The 23044-nt window shown below is 43.4% G+C and overlaps 1 protein-coding gene across 19 annotated transcripts in view; it reads right to left on the bottom strand.

The window, feature by feature from the left end:
• Positions 1 to 23044, bottom strand: part of ARHGAP26 (Rho GTPase activating protein 26) — a 519008-nt gene that overhangs the window by 396686 nt on the left and 99278 nt on the right. Inside the window, exon 1 of one of the 19 annotated variants that reach the window (XM_031666808.1) lies at positions 17541 to 17680. The exons of the other annotated variants lie outside the window; for them this stretch is intronic. The gene's annotated coding sequence lies outside the window, so the exon portion shown is untranslated. Of the gene's footprint in view, positions 1 to 17540; positions 17681 to 23044 lie in introns of those variants that run through there. 19 annotated transcript variants of the gene reach the window in all.

Below are 23044 nucleotides of genomic sequence, written 5' to 3'. Positions count from 1 at the left end.
TATATAATTCCAAAGCTGTCTCTTTTTCCAAAGTTGATCCTGCAACATGACTACTAGACACAAGTCCCTCAAACCAGCTTGTTCTGTGCATTTGTAGCAAACAAAATAAGAACTATAATGTACTAAGCCCCACTATATACAAGACACTCCAAGATGCTTATGAATTCATTTAATTATTTTTAATGGTCACAACTATCTTGAAATGTAGGCATTATTGTCCAAGATGATAAAAGCAAAACTCAGAGAAGTTCAACAACCTGTCTGAGGTGACACAGTCAATAAGTGTGGCTAAACCTAGATTCTATCCCAGGTTTACCTGACCTCATACCTGCATTAGTATATCATTATGCCTTTGGCCATCTCACTATAAAATTAACTTCCTTTGTATTTCTTTGTTCGCTCAAAAGGTAAGAACAATGAAAGCTTGGCTATAAGGAAGAAGAAAAATGCAAAACCTATTTCCTTGTTAAGGTACCATACAAACATTACTACACAATCAATCAATATTTTACCCTTAACTTTTTTTTTTTTTTTTTTTTTAAAGACAGAGTCTCACTCTGTTGCCCAAGCTGGAGCGCAGTGGCGTGATCTCGGCTCACTGCAACCTCCACCTCCTGGGTTCAAGCAATTCTCCTGCCTCAGCCTCCCGAGTAGCTGGGATTACAGGTGCCCACCACCATGCCTGGTTAATTTTCATATTTTTAGTAGATACGGCTTCACCATGTTGGCCAGGTTGGTCTCAAACCCCTGACCTCAGGTGATCCACCTGCCTCGGCTTCTCAAAGTGCCAAGACTACAGGCATGAGCCACCATGCCCGGCCTACCCTCAACATGTCATACCTGCAAACACTCAGATTGCTATCTGCCAATACCCTTGTAGGGAAAAATGAAAGATCTGATTACTGTGAAACTATGTACACAAATAACTATTCTTTTGTTCCACTTCCATCTGAAGCAATGTGAGGGGTAAAACTGTTCTGTATTGCTTGAGTTAGTCCTAAGAAAAGAGAACGAGCTGGGGTATAAATATGTAACTATTCTATCAAGGCTGCCGATCCAGAATCTCATAAACCATGACGCCCAAAAAGGAACAAGAAGAATCAGGGATCTTACGAAATACTCAATACTGATTTCACATTCAAAATTATCTTCTACTGCACAGAAAAGATAGGACTAGCTTACTCTTAAGCTCCGCAGCTGCACAAAGTACCAAAGGGCAAGTAGAGGGCACAAGGCAGGAGAAGCAGGCACAACTGGCCACTGCAAGCCTAAAAGGCAGGCCTTCTTATCCTCTCCAAGTGAAGCTAAGTGAGACCTGAGAGCAACGAGACACCAAGTTAGAATGACGTGTTCACTACGAGAAACCCAGGGTGGGTGGTAGAAGAGGAAAGCAGAAGTGAACACAAAGCACTGAGGCTGGTCAGAGGGAGAGGGTGAAAAAAACAGAATTTTGCCAAGATCTTTCTTCCCTTCCTTAATTCCTCTCATGGGAAGAACAGAACTTTCCGATAGAGTATCCTCCACTGAGCTTAGAGATACAACGGGAAACTTTCTCATGACGTCTACCCTTTTGTTTTCTCTTGCCAAGTAACTTACAAAGGAACCTAATCCCAGGCCTTCTTGCCTCCAAACTTCATTACTTCATCCCGGGAACTCAGAGGAAAAAATTGAAAGAGGATGAGGTGGAGAAAGAGTACTGACTACAGAAATTCCAGAAATTTTAGACAAAAACTGTTTTGGTTTCCAAATGTGTTCTGTGAGAGATTTAAAGGGTGCCTGAAAGACAGACACATCAATGGGGTAAGTAACCCAGGAAAAAACAGGATTTGAAATCTGAAAAATCTGAGCTCTGATCTCAGTACCACCTGGGCTACTTCCTAGCTACCTGACCTGAGGCAAGTTACATAATTGTCCTTCAGTTTCCACGTCTGGAAAGTAGGTACGATAATACCAATCTCATAAAACTATTTTAAAGAATACATGAAATAATACCTGTAAAATGCCTAGTATGGTATCTGATCCAAGGGTTTTCTAAATGGGAAGGGTAGTAATAAAAAAATGAACCATAAAGTCTTATTTATATTTGCAGAGTTTCAAATTCCTTTGAACTGCTCCGTGGGGAGACTAAAACTGGGGTACCCTGCAATTCTACTCCAATCCTTACTCTTCTAAGTAACCCAGAGACAACTTCTGTAAAAACATAGGCCTCGAGATGTCTCAAAATACTCAGTGATGCCAAGGAAAACGATGGCAATTACTTCAGACTGAGTGCATGGGAGACTCTTACTTGAAGCCTCAAACAGAGAAATGAGAAGAGGTGGTCTAATTAGCATAGGTGGACTAATTAGCCCAGGTAAAGGGCTTTGAGCTCCTGCCTTACAGAGTATCTTGAATTCTGGCATTGGGAAAAAGGAACATTTCTTTAAAGAGTAAGTTGTAAATGATTTATATGACTGGTTCATCACCGGGGAAAAAAGCTGTCAGGCTTTAAGGAAGCCAGCTCCTCTCTTCAGAGGGGAAGAATGAACCACAGATTAAGTGAGAAGCCAAAACCCCAGAGAGATCATTAACTGAGTGAACCAGCAACTTGGCATCATCAGTTCAGAGCCCCTGCCCAGGATGCCTGGACATGGAATTAAACACTAGAGGAGGCAAGTGGGTTGATATCTTACTTTTGCTCTCCAACAATCTAGACACCAAGTCAATGTACATGAATATTCCATTCCCAAGAACCAAGAAAGTGTACCAATGCCCTGGATTCAGATGCCCTGGCCTGGGTTTAAATCCTGGCTCTGCCATTTACTAACTCTGTGAATTATTTCCACTCTGTGTACCTGAATTTCCTAATATATAAAATGGGTGTAATACTAAAACTTAATCTTAGAGGGTTTTGTGATGATTTGATTGTACAAGTTAATAACACAAACAGAATCTAATTTAGATCACAGTAAGTGCTCAATTAAATGAAAATTATTATTATCCGTCTCTTGGTGTTGGTAGCTAACCGCTATTGGGCTTTTATTATGTATCATGTGCTAACCATGAGTTACCTAATTTCGTTCCCCACAAACCCTGTGGACAATGTGTGAAAAGCACTAAGCTCAGGGAACTCCACGAACATAGAAAATGCTCAATAAAAAGGACCCACTCCTTGCTATCATCATTACCAAATCACCAAATCAAATCCAAAACACCATTTCCCTCCATTCTGAAAAGACACCTGGGTAAAAGACAAGTCAAATAAACTGTGAGACTTAACCACCCTATAAGTATCTGTCTGGGTAATATGTCAGTTGGATGTTTTTGATGAGTCAGAGACTCATCTTAGATCAAATAGACTTGATGTTACCTTGACTATTTCACTTTGATAAAGAATGCAAGACCCAGGAGTTAAATGAATGGGGCCACCTAAATACTCTCTTACACTGGGTGTCTAGAGCCAGAAGAAAAAGAAGACATCTCCATACCATTAACTCTACCTCTGATGGGTTAAGGTACAATGTGCTTTGAAGAACAGCCATTCCAACTCCAGAAGAGTTTTCATATTGTTAAAGCATTAACTTCAAATCACCTCATGAGATAAACAGAGGCTATTTCAAATAATGAAAGAAACATCAAGAAAAAGAAAATGATTTAGTACAGATCAAACTTGATTCACCAAAGAAAAGCAATCCTTAAAAACTCTATTTCTGATCTAATCCTCTTCTATCAGATGGAGACAATACATCGCCTACTAGCCCCAGGCATTCTGGCTCTATCAACTGACAGTGTTCAGACATGAACCAGGTGGAGTAGAGCCTCAGTATTATCGAGTTCTGTACTAACAATAAACTTGGTCTACACAGCATCATAGCACTCTTTGGGTGATATGGTAGATTGCTAATGGCCATGTACCTGTAATGCATGTTCCTCTGCAACGTGACTTTGCCATTCCTCCCATCCAGAGTTGGAGGCAATTTCTCCACTCTCTGGATTCTGTGATACAATTGGATCCCTTGTGACTTGTTTTGGCCAACAGAATGTGGCAGAAGTGAGGTTATGCAAATTCCAAAGCCTAGGCCTCACGAGGCCCAGAGCTTCCACCTTTGTCCTTTTGGAAAGCTGCCCTGAAGCTGCCATAGCATATAGATGGCCAGGATGAAAGACCACATGGGAAGGGGCCCTGTGGTCCCACCCCTGAATGTAGCTGCACAAGTGAGCCCAGAAGACGACAACAGAACCACCCAGTCAATCCACTGAGTCACAAGCAATAAACACTATTGTCATCTTTGGTCTCAAAGGCTTGGAAAGATTTGTTATACCATAATAGATAAGGGATACAAGTAGATGAACTAGGGCTTTTGAATTTAATTTTTAAAATAAGTTTCCAAAATGATTAAAAACTTATCTTAAACTCAACAGGAGGCAAAATCCAGGTTGCTGGAACTCAGGAAGAACAGTGGCCTTAGGAGAGGAGGGAAGGGCTAGAGATGAGATGGAGCTTTCCAGGATGCTAATAATTTTTATTGCTTGGCCTGGGTTGCAATTACATAAGTGTATTCACTGTGTGATAATTTATCAAGCTGTGCACTTCTGAGCTGTGTACTTTTCTGGATACATGCTAAGCTTACATTTAAATAGTTTAAAATAAGCCTCCTCTTGGCAAATCTCTTTGAGAAATAGGGGTATGTAGCTAAAGGAAATAAATTATCAAGCTCATAATATTTTGTCCACTAATCAAAATTTCCTCAGAGAAGCACCCCGATATCACATACACAAATGTAGTTTAAAATGGAACATGGCTTATTAAATATCAGTATGTTTCTTTCTTGCTGAAAGCATGACTGTCCCACTTATGAGTCTAAAGAAGGACCCAAAATCCCAGAAAACTTACCAATGCCAAGGTCAAGATATTTCCAAGTGGTAGTTTGAAATTTTCGTGTTGTTTCAGGAAGACGATATAAATTACTTACAAAGTAAAAGGTCCTCAAAGCTCCCACACTTCTGGGTATGTCTCTCTTGGTAGATTACACAGACTCTGTAGGGGTAGTGGCCACATCTCATTCTCATCTCACTGTCCCCAGGCCTCCACCCGCAATGCCAAAGCCAAACATGACCCTTGCTCACACAGAAAGAATTCAAATTATCAGTGGTAGGTAGGACGTCCCCAAAGCCCTTAAAAATGCCTGTGCCCTTTGACCTAGTAATTCCACTTCAAGGAGTCTGTTTGAAGGAAATTATTTTAAATCGGGGGAAAAAGTACATACAAAGATGTCCATCATATTTCTTAAAATAGTTTTTAAAAACTTACAAAGGAAACACTCTAAATGTTTAAAGTTAAGAGGTAAGAAAATTATCTTATATCTGTAAAACAGGAACAGTACACACACATTTAAAAATACATGAACATGTTTTTTAAAAAACATTTTTTAAAAAAGGAATAAAAGGGCCAGGCACAGTGACTCATGCCCGTCATCCCAGCACTTTGGGAGGCTGAGGCAGGCAGATCACCTGAGGCCAGGAGTTTGAGACCAGCCTGGTCAACATGGTGAAATGCCATCTCTACTGAAAATATAAAAAATTAGCCGGGCGTGGTGGTGGGTGCCTGTAGTCCCAGCTACTCAGGATGCTGAGGCAGGAGAATTGCTTGAACCCAGGAGGCGGAGCCAGAAGCTGCAGCGAGCAGAGATCGTGCCATTGCATTCCAGCCTGGGCAACAAGAGTGAAACTCCATCTCAAAAAAAAAGAAAAAGAAAAAGAAATAAAAGTTCTCTGTGGTAAGATTATGAGTGTATTTCATCCTACTGCTTTACAAAGTTTCCATATTATACTTTTCAAATGTTCTACCGGTACATGTATTTTTCACTTCTTTTATACACTTCTTTTATAATCAAAATTTTTTTAAAGTAAAAAACTAGAAAAAAGTTGAACTGTGTGGAGCTGAAAGATAATTAATATTATAATCTATTCCTTACATTGCTTGCCTAGATCATCATTTCGGCTATACACGTGTCTTGAGCATCTGAGCAGATTCAATTCCCACTGAATCATTTCTCTTTCTTTCCTTCTAAGATATAAGCTCTTAATTATCTTTGTAAACTCAGTGCCTAACACAGTGTCTTGCTCTTACATTTTGACCAAAAGCTGCAAGATATCAGGGCAAAGACAGGGCGACTTACCTAAACTGTATAACGGCAGGGGCCACACTTCCTTAGATGTCCTGTGCCAGGCACACAAAGACCCACAATAAGTGTTTGTTATTTGTATTAGTCAGCTTGAGCTGCCATAAGAAAAAGAACTTTATTTTCTCACAGTTCTGGAGGCTGGAAGACAAGATGAGGGTGCCAGCAAGGTCAGGTCCTACTGTAGGCCCTCCTCCTGGCTTGCCTTCCGGCTGTGCACTCACATGACCTCTTCTTTGTGCATGTGTGCAGAGAGAGAGAGAGATTGACCACGTGCCTTCGGCTGCCTCTTTTTATAAGGACACTAATCCTATCATATCAGGGCCTCACCCATATACCCCATTTAATTGTACTTAATTACCTCTTTATAGGCCCTATCTCCAATTACAGTTATATTGGAAGTTAGGGTTTCAACATACAAATTTTGGCTGGGGACACAATTCAGTCCATAGCATTTATTAAAGGGAAACTGATAACACTTCACTCTCCAATAGACCACTAAGTTGACATCAAAAACAGACTATTATCTGTGACCATCTGAACAACAGCATCCCTTATGTCCACTGACAGGATATATCAAAGGACATGTGTACAGTTTTGGTATGTCTTCATAGTTTAATAGACAACAGGGAGCCAAGGGAAGATTTAGGGGTGGATATGATATGGCCAAACCTGTGCTTTAGGAGGAGTGATGAGGGAGCAGTAAATCTGATGCAAACAGAGACACACAGGAGGTAAGAAGCCATTGCAAGAGTCAGTCAAGCGGCTATGCAGGTGCTGGCAGGAGGAACAGCTATGTTGCAAGGAGCAGAGAGAGAAAGGAAAAAGCAGATGCAAGGAGAATCATCAAGGTTGAATCCATGAGAAATTGCTACCCACTGGATAATGGGAGATAGAAAAAGCAGCGAAGTATTAAGGTAAAGGGAGTAGGTGGTGAGAGAAGGGCTTCACTATCTAAAGACCCAGGGATGGGGTGGGTGGGAGGTGGGGAGTTGGGAAGAGAAAGAGGAGGAGGAGGAGGAGGAGGAGGAGGAGGAGAAGGGTTTGGAGGAGGAGGAGATGCTTTGGAGAAGGGAGGGGAGGGTGGCTTGCATTTGAGACATCTTGGATCTGAGCTGACACGAGACATCAAGGCAGAGGTACTTAGGCATGCAGTTGGAAATGGATGTATGGAACCTAGAAGTCAAGCCAGGGGTGAACATCTGAATTTCATCCGCAGAAGTAAACGAGATAGCTGATAAAACCTAAATGAACTGAGCACAGAAACTCAGAGATTGTCTTCTGTGGACAACAAGGAGAGAAAAGGAGACCAAAGAGCAAAGGAAAGGAGACGAGGAAAGGCCAGAGGGGTCGGGGGGAAATCAGAATAACACAGCGCCACAAAACCCGGAGAAGAACTGTTTCCAGGATGGACAGAGTGTTCAGCAGCTGAACGAGGTACAGAGATATCAAATGACTGAGCACAGAGTATTCAGATCCGGCTCCATTGAGATCAGTGGAACCCTTGAGAGAACCAGCTCAACAGGGTGGAGACAGCAAATCAGGGAACCACAGAAAGCAAGAAAGAAACAGACACTAACAGGCTGAGTACCTATGTGTGTGCCAGGCATTGTGATTGGAATTTCATATGGATTATCATCTTTAGTCCCCACAAACACTCCTACAGGGTAGGTGCTATTATCATTTGTATTCAGGGCATTTTGTGTAAAACTTAATAATGAAAGGAGCTCATCTGCAAGGTCATATTTGCCTGTCTGAAAAAACAAACCTCTCATACATATTTTGACGTAGCTATGGAGATTTGAGAGGAGGCATGTAGGTGGAATCAGATATCAAGGAAAATGATACAAACTGAGAGAGGGGGATATGGAGCAGTCTGGCTGAGTGACTAATCACAATGGTCAAAGTATTTACAATGGCAAAGAGATGAACTTGACTCCCAGAGGCTACATATTCTGTGTGCGTATCTGTCTGTCTGTCTCTCCCACAGGAACTGCTTGGGAGAAAATATACAAAACCATGCTAGTCTGGTCAATTTGCCCCAGTGAAAACTGATACTATCGGTAACATTTTTTGAAGACTGTTTTTTTTTAATCCACCTGCACAGCTATATTAATTAAAGAGTGCATTGATCAGATCATTAATTTTAAAAGTCAAGTCTTCACTCAGAGGTCATCACAACTATGGAAAAACAGACTGATTGCCATAATGTACTCTCAGAAACATCCCAAACCTGTGGAAATGTAACACAAATGGAAAAATCCTTCGCTTCCCCTTCCTGTCCTCCACTGCAACTTATTATCACCACAAAATAATTTTTAATCATTGCCGTAGTCACTCTCAATTGTACCAATTAGAAGATATATAAATCACCTTACTTTTCTCAGCCAGATATATAAATCACCTTACTTTTCTCACCTTACTTTTCTTATCCATACTTGATAGTAATGAGGTATTTTATTAGAACTGTTCAAAAACAAATGCGAGCAATCCCGAGCATGCAAGAAACCTGAATAATAGCGTTTCAATTGGATTTACAAACCCACAAATCTGTGGATGCTATTTGACATTTATTGAACATGAATAACATCCCCACGTGCTGTGTTCCTGAGGCTTGGCCAACATTCTAGGGAAATGACTTAACTCACACCAATAAACTTGAAAAGGTTCACCCTGGACCAATATTTCCTCACACCAAGTGCCCCTTCCTACTATTCTCATCAGGTCGAAAACATCCACGATTTAGCCCTCCCCAAAGTAACAATGGTTAAAAAGGCCTGAGCTTAAACCTAACCTCTGCCACTTCCTAGCTGTGGGAAGACGGCAGCGGGAACAATGACCATGCTCTGAATCAGCTCATCTCCTGCATGATGAGAATGACACCATCCTCAGTGTCATGCGTTGAAAACATTAGGCCAATATGGTGGATAGCAAAGGGCACTGGAGACAGCCAGACACATCTGGGCACACACTCTTTGTTCACCATTACCTACTTGATCAGGTGACACTGGGTAAATTCATTTCCTTTAGCTTTTCTGCTCTCTCTAATTACACATCTAATTTTAGCCAATTAGCCTTGAAATTTTTGGTTTGTTTTAATCCACTGTGGCAAGCAGGCCACGGAGATAAACACCAATTATATCACACTGCACCTCACCCTCTCCACAATGGTGATGTGAAGTGCCCTCTGCTCTGCAGATCTGTAGCTTTTTGAAGTTATTAATGGTGAGAATTGTAACAACCATCCACAGAACTGTTCTTTCTTGCTAATTTGGGTGGAAAAGAAGGTGATCTCACTCTCATTATGATCTACTAAGGGGGAAAAGGCCACTGGAAAATGAGGTTCATTCCTATTGACAAAAGTTTCAAAGAGACCTGTGTGATGCATACATGGGGTGGCCATATCCAAACAGATGGTTTTGGGAAAGGAGGCACTGTTAAAAATCATGCTGTGATGGCAGGTGTGACCCAGGACGTTTTGTCATCCTGTGCAGAGAAGATGATGGAATACAGCATTCTCTCTCCCTTCTACCAAGTGTCAACCTCAAAAATCTAGAGGACAGAAAGGTTACAGAAATTTCAAAGCCTCCTCTCCTTATCACCACCAGCCTTTCCCTGACTCAACAGAAGCACATGCCTAACCAGCACTTACTAACCTATTTAATCAAGCTGTGCCTTTCGTTTGAACACAGTGGCTAACTTCCAATAACACACCAATAGTGAGGACCATGAGCACATAGAAACACTTAAATAGGTGAAACAGATACGCAGGCCTTCTAGCTGATTTGGATAGAGGACAGGGTCAGGGTGCTGGAGGAATGAGGGGACCTGGTGTGTGTCAGAATCGCCTAGCACGCCAACCCGTCTTGTTAGAGGAGGCAAAAACCAGATTTGGGCCACTCTAAACATGGGCCAGGTGGCAACTCTCCCTGAGCATGTGGAATGAGTTGCCAACCCCTCAAAATATAGAGACAATCCCCCATATGACAAGTCCTTGCTGAACCAAACTACCCCAATCACAGCAACTGTCCATCACCAGTACCCTGCACATGGTTGATGCCTCATTGGGGCAAAACCTTTCCTCTCAAATTATTCCAAAGACACACAGTATTTTAGTTACAACTAATTATCAGGAAAATGAAAGCAACCCCATGTGAAGGCAAAAACCTTAGGGGGAAAAGAATAATACATGCTTGTTAATTTCCTTCTCCAAGTTTTTCCTTTAATTTTCATTTTCCCAACCATTTTAGAATTGACCAGGAAGGACTCCAGTTTACCACCTATGTTGGGCTTAAAAGAAATAAAAAAATCTTAAGTCATAATGACTAGTTTTGTAGTGCATACACTGTAAACCCATCAAAAAAAGAAGAGAAACGACACAGGTAAAAGTAGAATCGTACAGACTGTAGGAATAATCTTTCAGCTACAGGGCACTCAAAATCTTTTCCATAAGAAGGGGTGGAGATGTCAAAGAGGGCAACAATCGTAATTTTTAACAGATACTTCATCCCCTGAGTATTGTTGTTATTTCATACAATCTGCCAGTGGCTCCCAGGGAGGTCCAGGCTGAGGGCCCGATAAGGAGACAGTTCCTGCCTATGGAGGAAACTTGATCCAGGGAAACTCACAAAGCAAAGCATCTATTCCCTCTGAAGAGCGTGCGTAACTATTCCCAGAATGAACCATCTACTAGTCCTACTTCAATACTTGGAAGACCAAGAAAAGCCAAGGGAACAAAGACCAGGAAGAAGTGTTGAAAAGGGCTACAGGGCTACAGCAAAAACGATAATATTTGAAAAATAAAAGCAGTATCTACACTTCCTGGCTGCCAGGAGAATCATTAGCTGTAACGGCTGACATTTATTGAGCATTTACATGTGCCAGACACTGTTTGAAGCACTAAGGGTATATGTATTAATTAAGCTAATTCCCCCAAAAATCTTGACAGGTAGGTCCTTTTTCATCTTCATTTTGGAGGTGAGAAACCTAAAGCAGCTTTTAGACTTGGGTCACCAGAGGGTAAAGCAGCAGAGCCAGGAACAGTCTCCCACATTAACTCAATAGCCCATGCCACTGACCTCTATATGTATGCCTTGATTATCTGTCACCTGGCTGGTGAATGAGGAGGTAAGGACTAAACCCCAGGTCATCCTGGCCCTAAAGCCCATGCTTTTAACCTACACTCTACACAGTTACCTAAACACTCACTGGTCATGTTGCCCCAACCTCAACCTCCAACACCACCACCACAAATTCTACAACCACTAATAATAAAGGGCATCATTTATGCAGGGCTTGCTGTGCCAAGACAACTTTGGCTTGGAGGCATTAAGCTGACTCAGCTCCCAAACTAACATGCAGTGGAGCCAGGACCTGAGCCCACATCCAGGGGACTCCTGCACCCAAGCTCTCGATCTCTCCTGCAGAGGCCACAGTTGTAGTAAGACCATGACCACAGGACACAGGGCCATGCCACAACCAACCATGGAGGCCAACACCAGAGGTGGCTGTCACAGTCACTGACTCATTCCCCGGGTCTCACCCAGCAACTTCCGGCTTTTCATTTGACAAAAAATAGGGTTAAAAAAAAAAACAGAAGCTCAGTTTCCTCATTTACAGCAGATGAAAAACAGCCAACCCAAAGGAAATGAGAGGCACTTAGTGACAATCTCAGTGGCCACAGGTGAGGTGACAAGTGACACAAAGAAAGAAAATGAAAATCTGAAAATACAGATTCAAAATTGTATCAATGAAGCACATAATGACAGGTCTGAGTCATCCAGAAAGATGTTGGCTTTTGCTCAAGCTTCCTCTGTTTTTAAAAGCAGGGAAATGCCTAACTTGGAAGCCAGGTTTTTATCAAGTATTTAAAAGTTTTCAAGTCTTGGCATTTGAAATAGTAGCAGGCGGGAGGTCTTGGTGGAGACAGGCACAGAGGACAGCAGACTGACCTGGGCTTTAGTGCTGAGAACCAGATGGCACCTGGTGATGAGGCCAGGGACGCAGGGAATCGCCGCACCTCAGGGGTCTCAAGAAGGCCCTGCACCTCCCACCACTAAAATCCTGTGAGGGAGAACATGGTGTGGCAACAAGTCACCTGCCAGACATCCCTGGGAAGAATCCTGACTCTCCTACGGACAGCCCAAGCCTAGTCTTCTCACCGTGGTGATAATAACCCTCGTGCTAGCACGTAGTTGAAATTCAACAAATGGCTATCCAATAATTGAATGAACCTGGCAACTCTGAAAAAATTACTTACCCCTCTTTAAACTTCAATTTCCTGCTCTGCAAAATGGGTAGTATGACAATTCCTAACATGACGGGATTGTGGTAGGGGTTAAATGAGTTAACTGTGTACAGCGCCTCCTCCACCCCTGGATATGAGTCTTACTCTACCATGACAATTGTATGGACAATCTTCAGTTATCTGGAAATCTGACATAGGAAGCAGCCCCGTTCTCTGATAATAATCGACAGAGGAAGCATCAGTTCATTAGTCTGTTAAATATATGAGACAATTTGATCACATACCATATTCCCCTCCTCGAAAAATAATTCCCAGATTCAACACTGTCTGACTGGTCATTAACACTCTTGTGAGACAGAAAGCTGTTCTAATTCTATCAATGAAGCACAGAGTAATTTTCCCTGGGTCAACCAGCAAATCGATAACAAAATCTAGGTCTTCTGTCTTTGCTTCCTCATCATCTCCCCTCGGCCACCAGAAACTAAATACCCACATGCATCATGTGCAGAATTCCACAATTCCCAAGCCAGCACACAGCAAGGGAAAGGCAACATTGTCACAGGCAGATTCTAAAACTGTGTTCTGAGGGATTCCGCCAAAGACACCTATAAATGATACTTTCTGGCTCAGGAAAAGTTTCCTGCTGTCTGATGTGGAATCTCCACTGGACAGAAAGGCCTTTTTAGAATACCTTCGGAATATCGGCTCTTAATTACTTGCCTGTTCCTTGAGTCAGTGTTGCCAGCTTAGCTTTTCAAAAAAAAGTCCTGCATGTCCCAGAAGGAATTTATTGTCCCACTAAGGAATTACAATAGAAAAAAAAAAATCCCTTTGAACTTCAGGTGGCCTGTGGGCAGGAAAGAAATTAAATCAAGGAGCCTGTGCTGCTCAGGGTGGTGACACCCAGACAGTCGCCAAGGACAGGCCGTTAACATAGGTCCCCTGCTGGTCTGGACAATGAGAAGGAGACCAGCCTTCAGGCTCCTCCTTCTCATCTCCATAACCTCATCCCCATGTGCACCTCAAGCAGGAAGGGCACCAAGACCTCCAGCCCTCCAGCAGTGGATGGAAGGGGGCCTTTGTCCCCTGTGGCCACCTCCTGAGTTGGTTCCCAACTACCCTCTTCCTCCACAAGGACCCCTCTTTACTCAATAAGGATGGCAGTAGTAGTAATAGCAACAGTTACTATTACTAACATAGAGCATGTGCTGTATGCTAGGTACTGTTGTAAACACTTTCAACACATAAGCTGGTTTAAATCCTTACAACTATCCTGTAAAGGAGGCACTGTTATTACCCCCCAAGATCGCATAGCAAGAGAACAGTATGCTTCACAGCTGCCTCTACTACTTATCCCAGCCCACTTTCCAAGCTTGAAGTAGAGGGGTCCTCTTGTTCTTATATATAGGAGACATGAATAATTATAATGAATGAAAAGAGTTGCTGGCCCATTTTCACTGGTTGCCCCAATAAGAGTTACCAGGCTACTTTCTCCCTTCTCTGCCCGAAGTAGCAGAGGACAGATGATCCTCAATAAATACTCAACATTTGCCAGATTCTCCCCAACTCCTAAAGCATAGTTCCTGCACATTTTGCTGAAAACCTAGCCCCTTCTATGGCACTCTTGGTACCCTGCCCATTAATAAGGCTTCCTAGGAAATCCTATTATTGTCAATGCATTGTGTTTGGATCTCCATTCGCTATATGTTAAGTCCCACAGAGACACAGCTGCAGGGACCATTTTCTGTGTGTGTCTCGACAGTTAAGCACAGTGGCAGCTGGCAGTCTCACCTCCTACCTTTGCTGGCTGTGTAATCAACCTCCTTTTAATCCTGCCGAGCTCCACGCTGCCTGGCACCAGAGGCCAGAAGCTGCACACAGGTAATAATTTAACAAATCACCTGTCTGGCTCTCCTGCCAGGACACCCACTCTGGAGCTTATACAGCTGCTGATGCTAGGGCTGCAGCCTTGCCTGTGGGATGTCAACTAAACCAGTAAGTACTGAGGCCTTGAGGACCACACACTTTCAGCTCTGTCCTGTCTTAGAGGACCAGGGTGTGGTGTTTGATAGGGACAACCCTCAGGAACTATGCTTCCTACTCCATGCTTAGCTCTTGGGGATTTTTTAATATTCCCATTTTGGCCAATGCAAGAGCAACTAGCAAGAGCTGCACTCAGCAAGCAACAACACAACAACACATCCTCAAGAACCTGGATTGCAAGAACATCCCAGGACACAGCTGTTAAGACACAGAGCATGGGAAGGTAAACTGCAGCAAACGTACACACACACACACACATACACGCACACACAAAAACAAACTGAAACTCATAGAGTGTTCCACAAACAAAAAACTATGGTGTGAAACCCATTGTGGAGCTGGTCCCCAAATGTGCATGAGTCACATCCAGCCCTGGAACACACAAAAATAAGTGAAGTCGTCACCAAACTTTTACAGTACTCATCCATTGCTTTGCTGTTTGTCTATAAACCACTGAAAGAAAAGATCTTTTCAGGTTTACAAATAAGACGACCACTTTTAAAAAGTGAAAATTCTGTCATGACAGGCATTACAAGAGAACAAATCATTTTACCCAAAGCAGTGGTAGAGAGAAGTAACCTAAGGAAAGACTGCCTTTAAATAGCCATCAGCAAGCTATAATCTGTCAAAAGCAATTATTGCCATCAAATATTTGTTAACACACACACCGTGACATTCATATTTCAGTAAGACAGCAGGACACTGATTTTTAGTAAAATCTTAAAAAAATATATATGTTTCAAACCAGACTCTTGGTCCTACACCTTTGAGGAAGGAAACAGGATTTTTTTTCTTGTAGTACTTGCTTATGATCAGTGCTGTGAGATTAGTTTGCCACTAACACCAGCAAACAGCAGAGTAACACAGTTTGTTCCAAAAACAAAAAGAGTGGTGTATAACGTCACAGAGTCCCAAGAGCCAGGCTTTAGGGTGGACAACGGGAGAAGTGGGAACACATTCAGGTGTCTGTGGCTTTATTTCTGCAGGAGGAAGAGAAAAAAACACACAGAAGGGAAGGGCACACTGAATGAAGGGAGGAGCACCAGGCACTGGGGTAGCCAACATTTGTAACCTGCATATACTGATCATGTTAGAGGAGCCATGGGGAAGCCATGGCCTGCTGCTTCCTATCGCTTTCTATAGGTCAGTGCCCTTACCTGAAGAGAATTAAATGCTCATGTGTTTAGCACAAGCTTCCAAGCCAGAGGCCCAAGGGTCCAATCCTCAGCTCCACCCTCACCAGCTGAATGACACTGACCAAGTTACTTTATAAGTTTCCTCAGCTGTAAAACGAGAATAGTGATGCCCCTTGCCCAATAAGGTTGCTGAATTACACAACGAAATGTATTTAAAGTGCCTATTTGATGGTAAGCACACAATAAATGATAGCTGCCATTATCAACATCATTCATATTTCAATAAATAAGGGCTCACTGGTGAACCAGTACAGTTATTGATCCCTAGATGGTTCATCCATCACTCAGCAACTATTTACTGACTGGTCTTCCATGTGCCTGGCACCAGGCTAGAGGTTAGGGATATAAAAGAGAATAATATGGGGTTTAGCCTTCAACAACTCCTCCACTGGGGAGACTGTCATAAAACCAATATAGTGTCCAAGGTTCCAGATGAAGACCACTAAGAAGCACACACAATTCAACAGTTCGAATACTTTACTGTAATTTATAATGGGCTTTAATTGTGACATAAGTATACATATATGTATGGTGTGTGTGAACACACCCACACGGTGAGATATATATATGTGTGTGTGTTTATATTATACATATACATATATGTCAGTTATATACATGGTATCTGATAAATATGTTCACAAACACTGTGTGTGTGTGTGTGTGTGTGTGTGTGTGTGTATCTCCAGTACCATATTATACTTGTTTCCTATATAGGAATTATACTGAGATTCAACCCTGCAGATCTCTTGCCAACACACCCACAGAGAGTTAATGTTCAACAGTGAGCTAAAGTTCAGCATTAACTGGAGAAGCTGCCAGATCAAAGCACGCCAAAATGAAGACAGCCTTCCCCTTTCGAGATTAACAGAACCCAGCATGTGTGTCACCAGAAAACACACAATCACAAAACGAAAGATGCTGCATTTATTAACTGTGAGTCTGAGTCATCAGGCAGCACTCTGGGCAAACGTAAGACTAAACTGCCCTACTGTTGATGATTCATCAAAAACTTAGTGTGATAGAAAGATGGAAAGTGGGCCAATTCTAGGCAAAAGGCAAGAAGCAGAAGAAAAGAGACCAGTAAAGACTGCTCCAAGGTAACCATGACAAATTGAGAAGCCAGTGCAATCATTTCCTTAAAACCCACCAATGAACTCTTAGAAGAAAGGCTTAATGGGGGATTGGAGTATGTTTAACAGGTTAATAGTTTGTCATCTCCAACTTTTTATTTCCCTCAAAGGGCTGGGTCAGCCCTTTATGGCCAACCTAACAGCTCACGTCAATTAACCTACATAGGTCAAAAAATCCTTTATCTAGATCTGACTCAATTTATAATCAGCTAAGCACCAATACTTAAGGGGCAAAGATGAGAACTATTACACTTACCAGAGGCACCCTACTTTCTAAACAAAGCTGTAAGGAAACATGGCTTTTCTTAATAAAAATTCCTCCAACACAGAGTTGGCATTGGAAATTAACTCACCAAACGGGAAGGGTTACTCAGTCCAAGTGCTTCTCAAATTTTAATGTGTACATATAAATCACCTGGGTATCCTGTTAAAATGCCAGTTCCAATTCTGCAGGTACCAGATGGGGCCCAAGATTCTGAATTTCTAACAAATTCCCAGACAATGCTGATGCTGCTGGTCCAGGAACGATAATTCCCAGCCATGGCCCAGCAATAAAGCATTCCCCTTGCTGTAAGGCACCTGTTCAGGGTTACAGATGACTCTGAGACTATAATGGAAGTCAAGGACTCTGCTACCCAGAAAAATGCATGAGTGCACTTGCAAGTTTTCCAAACTCTACTATGGGCCATCAAAGGAACCTCCCACCTCTGTAAGGCAGTCCATGAAATGCCAAGTTAAAAAAAAAAAACAAAAAACACTCTACCTTAGGAAGCCTGCCAATTACTGCTGCCAACACCAAACTAGCTTGGGGTGGAGTGGAGAGATGCATCCCTTTGATCACTTTGGCCCATGTGTGAGTAATTCACCTTCTCTTCTCTTGGTCCACAGAAACATAGTTAAGATGCCTTAAAGATAGGGAATAATAAAAGGAAAATAAAAACAGAATATCAAGAAGCTCTGTAATCTGTCTCTAAGATATAGTTTACTCATCTTCCACTTGAGTTCCATCTCAAGGAGTCCTCATTCCTGGCATCCTGTCTGCTCTAAGTAGAGCAAAAGCTACTTAATCCTACCACGACCTGGCACTGCCTTCCCAGGTAATTTGATTTCTAGTGGAGGTGCAGAGGCAGAAGGCTAGTCATCTTGCTGTCCTACCTAGTTACCCTCAAAGTCTGAGTTTCCTCATCTATGAAATGCAATTAAGAATAGACTCCACTTGGTAATGTTCTGGGAAAAATAAGAAAATGCATACGTGATGTACCTGACACACTGTAATTGCTTTAAAATGTTTCATTCTTATGTTTTATTATTATGGCCTTTATGAACACGCAGAGATCAGAGATCATGCAAAAGAAAAGGCTTTTGTTTCCTAAACGGAAGAGTGTAACTGCTGCTCTGCATGTCTGGGGCAAGGTCCAGCTCTGCCCATCCCACTGCTGCACAGATACACACCTGCTGTCTGAGAACCATGCTGGAGGCCATCACAGCTGCTCACAAACACTTGTGATTGTCTCTCTCTAACACTGAATTGAAGTTATTCCACAGCCTTCAGCTCCAGGATGGCAATGTTCAATATGAGCCTTAGGTGTTTTTTGTTTTTTGGGTTTTTTTTAAGCATCTTGGACTAAAAAGATCAAACCCAACAACAAAATGACTGATCAGAGAAAAGAGAGCGACCTAAGAAACCCTTAATAATCTGTGATATAAATTTATCTAGAAATCTTTTGTCCAAAGATCTCAAAAATTCTTGACAAGAAAGTTTTAACCACTGCACAACAATCCTAAGGAAGTTGGGATGGGTCAGAACTGAATTCTCAACGTTGGGGTCTCCTGAATCTCTTGATAAGCAGTGTTCCTCAATGTGAGGTCTGAGAACCACCTGCACTTGTCATCTAAATGCATGTGAAATGCACATTTGTGGGTTCCATTTCCACGGCTACATCAAAATCTCTGGGGAAGGAAATTGGAATCTTTAATAAATAACCCTCAGAAAGTTCCAACACTAAATTTCTAAACCAAGCAATGACTCACTCTCCCTCCTCCACAAACAATGGCAGAAAGGTAAGTAAATTCGAAACGTTGTCTACAACTTCAAGGGCTTCACAGGCCTCCTAAAGTCTTCCCATGGGTTTACAGGTAAGAATCTCTGGTGTACGCAACACTAGTCAGGGCTTCTCAACTTTCATCATTCAATCATCCCACCCTCACTTAAAAAAAAAAATCAAGTCCATACTATGTAAATTTTTATAAGAAACTCATTACTTACATCTATAATGACATTTTCTGTGTAATGATTGTGAAATTGTAGGTTTGATCCTTAGTTGTTAAGTTTTCCAAATAAAGCATATAATTATCAGTAAAAAATATTGTGTCACTGTACACCTAAAATCATCTCCCCTATCATATATGACTACTCTTCCTGTTCAGGAAACATCGGTTGTGTAATCCAGAGATCTGGAACCACGTGGGGATTTTATGAGGCATGCATGGCCTGTGATGCGGAAGGCTGTCTATTCTGGTAAACTCCAGAAGGCCTACCAGCCTCAGTCTGCATATGCCTGGCAGAGTAGGCTATGGGAGGAGAGGGCTTTCCCTCCTGCCAGAAGGCCAGAAAATTATGCCACCTGTGGGTGTGACTGACTTGTCCAGGTGCCCTTTTTGTGACCTGTTTGCCCCATTAGTGAGATGAAACATGCCCACCCACCCACAGCCCAGACTCCCCACTGCAGGGACCATGGTGGACCTCTGACCTATGGGGGGTCAATCTGCTTTTCTTCGGGGGAATTTGTAATTAGGGCACAGAGGAGCTTGTTAATTGACGCTGGACATGCAAGCTGAGGAGTGTTTTTGAATTGGACTGGGGTGGACTCCTTCTGCCTTGTGTGCGAGCTGAGGCAGAAAACCAGTCCATAGAGGCAAGTAAGAGAAGACACCAGCTGCCCTAGAGAAAAAGTAGGTACAGAGACATCCCAGCACCCTAGCAATAAACTTTTCTTTAGCTGGTTTGAGCAGGCAGTTTCTCCTTGCAACCAAATCACCCCTAAGACTCACTGTGCTGCACAGCTCTGGCTCCAATGTCCAGGTGGAGTTGAAGGAAGGCTGGAAGTTGGGTGAGCACCCTTCCCAGACACAGCTCAAAAGAGAGTAGGGCTTGAACCTTATCATAGGGGCAGGGAAGGGGGATTCTAATGTGGGTCCCCTCCACGTTACTCCAGGTGAGAGGTGCCACAAGAAGAAGCGAACAGGAGGGTTCCTGGAGCTCCTCCCTCCTGCTAATGGTGGGGAAAGAATGACAACAAACACAGCGTACAGTTACTGTGTATGTTAGCATGTGGATCAGGCTCTTTACAATTGTTACCTCAGTTTGCTTTTCCTGAGAGCCCAATGAAGGTGGTAATGTCATTTTCCTCACTTTATACATGAGGAAATGAAGACTCGGAAACACTAAGTGATCTCCAAGGTGACGTAGCTGATAAATAAAAGATCCAAACTCCAGAGTCTGAGCCATCTCACTACCTTGCTTTTTGATTAAAGGACAGGACAGAGAACCCAAGTAAACCTACTGTCTGAGTGACAGCAAATGGTGCAGACACCAAAAGGTCCTCCCTCCAGCAGCCCTGTCTCCTGTGCTAATCCCTCACTCCAGCCAGCAACGCCACACCTATGGGCACAGCACCAAGAAATAAGGGTGTGCAGAGGTAAGAGGCTGGGGGAGAAGCTGTGCCACCTGACCAGGGCATGGCTTGGCTGGCCAGAACAAGGGCCAGTGGAGCCTGGCTTGGACCCAGATCACAGACAGAGGGTTAAACCACAGTGACTTTTTTTTTTACAATAATTGGTACATGGCATCCTCCTTTGTGGTCCCACATGGCACAGTGGAAGGAAAGATACACTTCCAGGCCAGGCAGAACTAAGGAAGCCTGCCAATACCCAAGCTGTCCCAACTCCTAACAAATACTGGAACAGAAACTACATTCCTGGTGTTAGGACTGGATGACATGCTAAGAAAGAGAGAGCAGAACCTTAATTACAAGCCCAGAACCTGTTCTGACACCCTATTATTCATATCTCATTTCCAAAACCTGAAGCTCAGAGAAGACAACAAACCTGTCAAAGTTCACAAATCAATCACAACTAAAACTCTGATTACCCAAACTCCAAGTAGATTTCAGGTTCTGTCCAGGAATTTTAAGTAAGGCTCCTGAGCTTTTCAACATTAGTATGGCTGGTCCTATAAAAATAATGCTGATACAACCACTCTCCACCATCTCCGCAGTAGGGGCGAACAGAGCAATTTGGCAAGTATGATGCAAGTATGGATGTAATGACTGCTCCTGGCAAGTCACTGAGGCCAGCACTGAAGTTGTGCTGATGTGTCCATACCACCTCATGAGAGGTGGGTACTTATTACATGGCCACCTCTCATCCCCCCACTAGGGATGGGGATGAGGTCGGTGGTCAGGGAACATGAGTAACAAAGATGGCTGGCTGAAATGGAGGCCCGACCCCAGACCCAATCCCACCCACAGGGCACCAACAGCCCTCTTATCCTTCACCTCTACAGCAGGAAGACCTGTCTTATGAACCCACGACTGCAAGGCACTATCCTCTGGGTGCCCTTCCCCTTTATCTCTGACTGTTCTGCCCTTGCCTCCTGCTTTTCCTCCTCTTACCCTGAAAGGGGGATGGTCCCCCGGTTCTACCCAAGCCCCTTCTCTCTCCCTTGTTTTCAACAATGACTCTGTGAAGGTGACACTTGCCGCTGTCCCGTGCCAACTCTGCTCCTGCTCGTTCCAGCCAGCTGCTGGGTCTCATCACCTGAATACAGTGCCGGCACCTACACCTTCCCCCTCCCCTCCCACCTGCTTCTCTGCCTGAGTTCCTGATTTCTGGCACTGGGGAGAGAACTAACATTTACTGAACTTCCCACACGTCCAGGACCATGCTGAGTGTTTTCCATGTTCCTTCATTTAAAAGCATCATTAAAGTCTCAGAAGCCCAAGATGCAAAATCCCATCACCCTCTCTGTCCCCTCCCTCTACCCTGGCTCCTGCATCTAGTCAGTGACCAAGCCCCATCCATGTGCTCTCTCTCCTCACTACACAGCCCACTCGTAGGTTTCTCCTTAAGCCCTCTTCTTCCCACACTCGTCTCCTACCTGCTCCCCCTCCCGCTGCTCCTGCCTCCACACTCCATGCAAACCACACTGGACACTATCTTCTTGAGCACAGTGCTGATCACACTACCCCTCTGTTCAAGGACTGATCACACCTCCCCCCTATCTTTTCCTCCAAACCAACCCCAAGTGCCTTGCCTGGCACTGGAGTCCTGCCACAATGTGGCTGAGACGTACATTCCAACTTACTACCCACTGCTTCCCTGCAAGGCGGCTGGACTCCAGCCAAACCATGTGACTCCCATTCCCTGAAGCCACACTGCACTTCACAAGCCTTTGCTCACACAGCTCTTTCCATCTCATGTGTCTCTTCCTCCCATTTCTTCTGACTCAACTCCTCTTTCTCCAAGGCCCAGGGCACACATGGCATCTCCTACAAGATGCCTTTGCTTCTCCACTAATGGAGAGTGACTATCCTCCTGTGAATTGTGGCTTCACTCACGTACTCCTGCTATGGCACTATTTAATTGTGTTCTCTATGATACCAGATGCTCCTCGGGGAAGAGGTGGAACAGGCTTTATCTCTGCAGCCTCCACTGTACCTCACACACCTTACATCAAAATGATATCCACTCACTCATCAACACATATTTATCCAGTGTCGATCATGCACCAAGTTGCTCTCAGCTGCTCAGTATATGATAGTAAACAAAAAAAGACATGGTTCCTACCCTCACGGGTTTCCCATCTAATGATGAGCCAAACTTCAATCAAATTTTACCCAAATGAGTGTAGTTAGCAATATCCCTGTACTGTAGAAGGGAAAGAATCAGAGTCCTACAGAAGCACAGAGTGGCTGGGCACCATGGTTCATACCTATAATCCCAACACATTGGAAGGCCCAGGCGGGTGGATGGCTTGAGCCCAGGAGTTTGAGACAGCCTAGGCAACGTATCGGGAACTCATCTCTACAAAAATTAAAAAATAAATAAATACATAAGCATGGTGGTGCATGTCTGTGGTCCCAGCTACTCAGGAGGCTGAGGTGGGAGGATCACTTCAGCCCAGGAGGTTGAGGCTGCAGTGAGCCATGACTGTGGAACTGCACTCCAACCTGGGTGACAGAGTGAGACCTGGTCTCACAAAAATAA

This window comes from Papio anubis, chromosome 5, assembly GCF_008728515.1.
Source record: "Papio anubis isolate 15944 chromosome 5, Panubis1.0, whole genome shotgun sequence".
NCBI lineage: Eukaryota > Metazoa > Chordata > Mammalia > Primates > Cercopithecidae > Papio > Papio anubis.
Note: the sequence above shows the minus strand (reverse complement) of the source record. Positions and strands in the feature narration are given on the sequence as shown.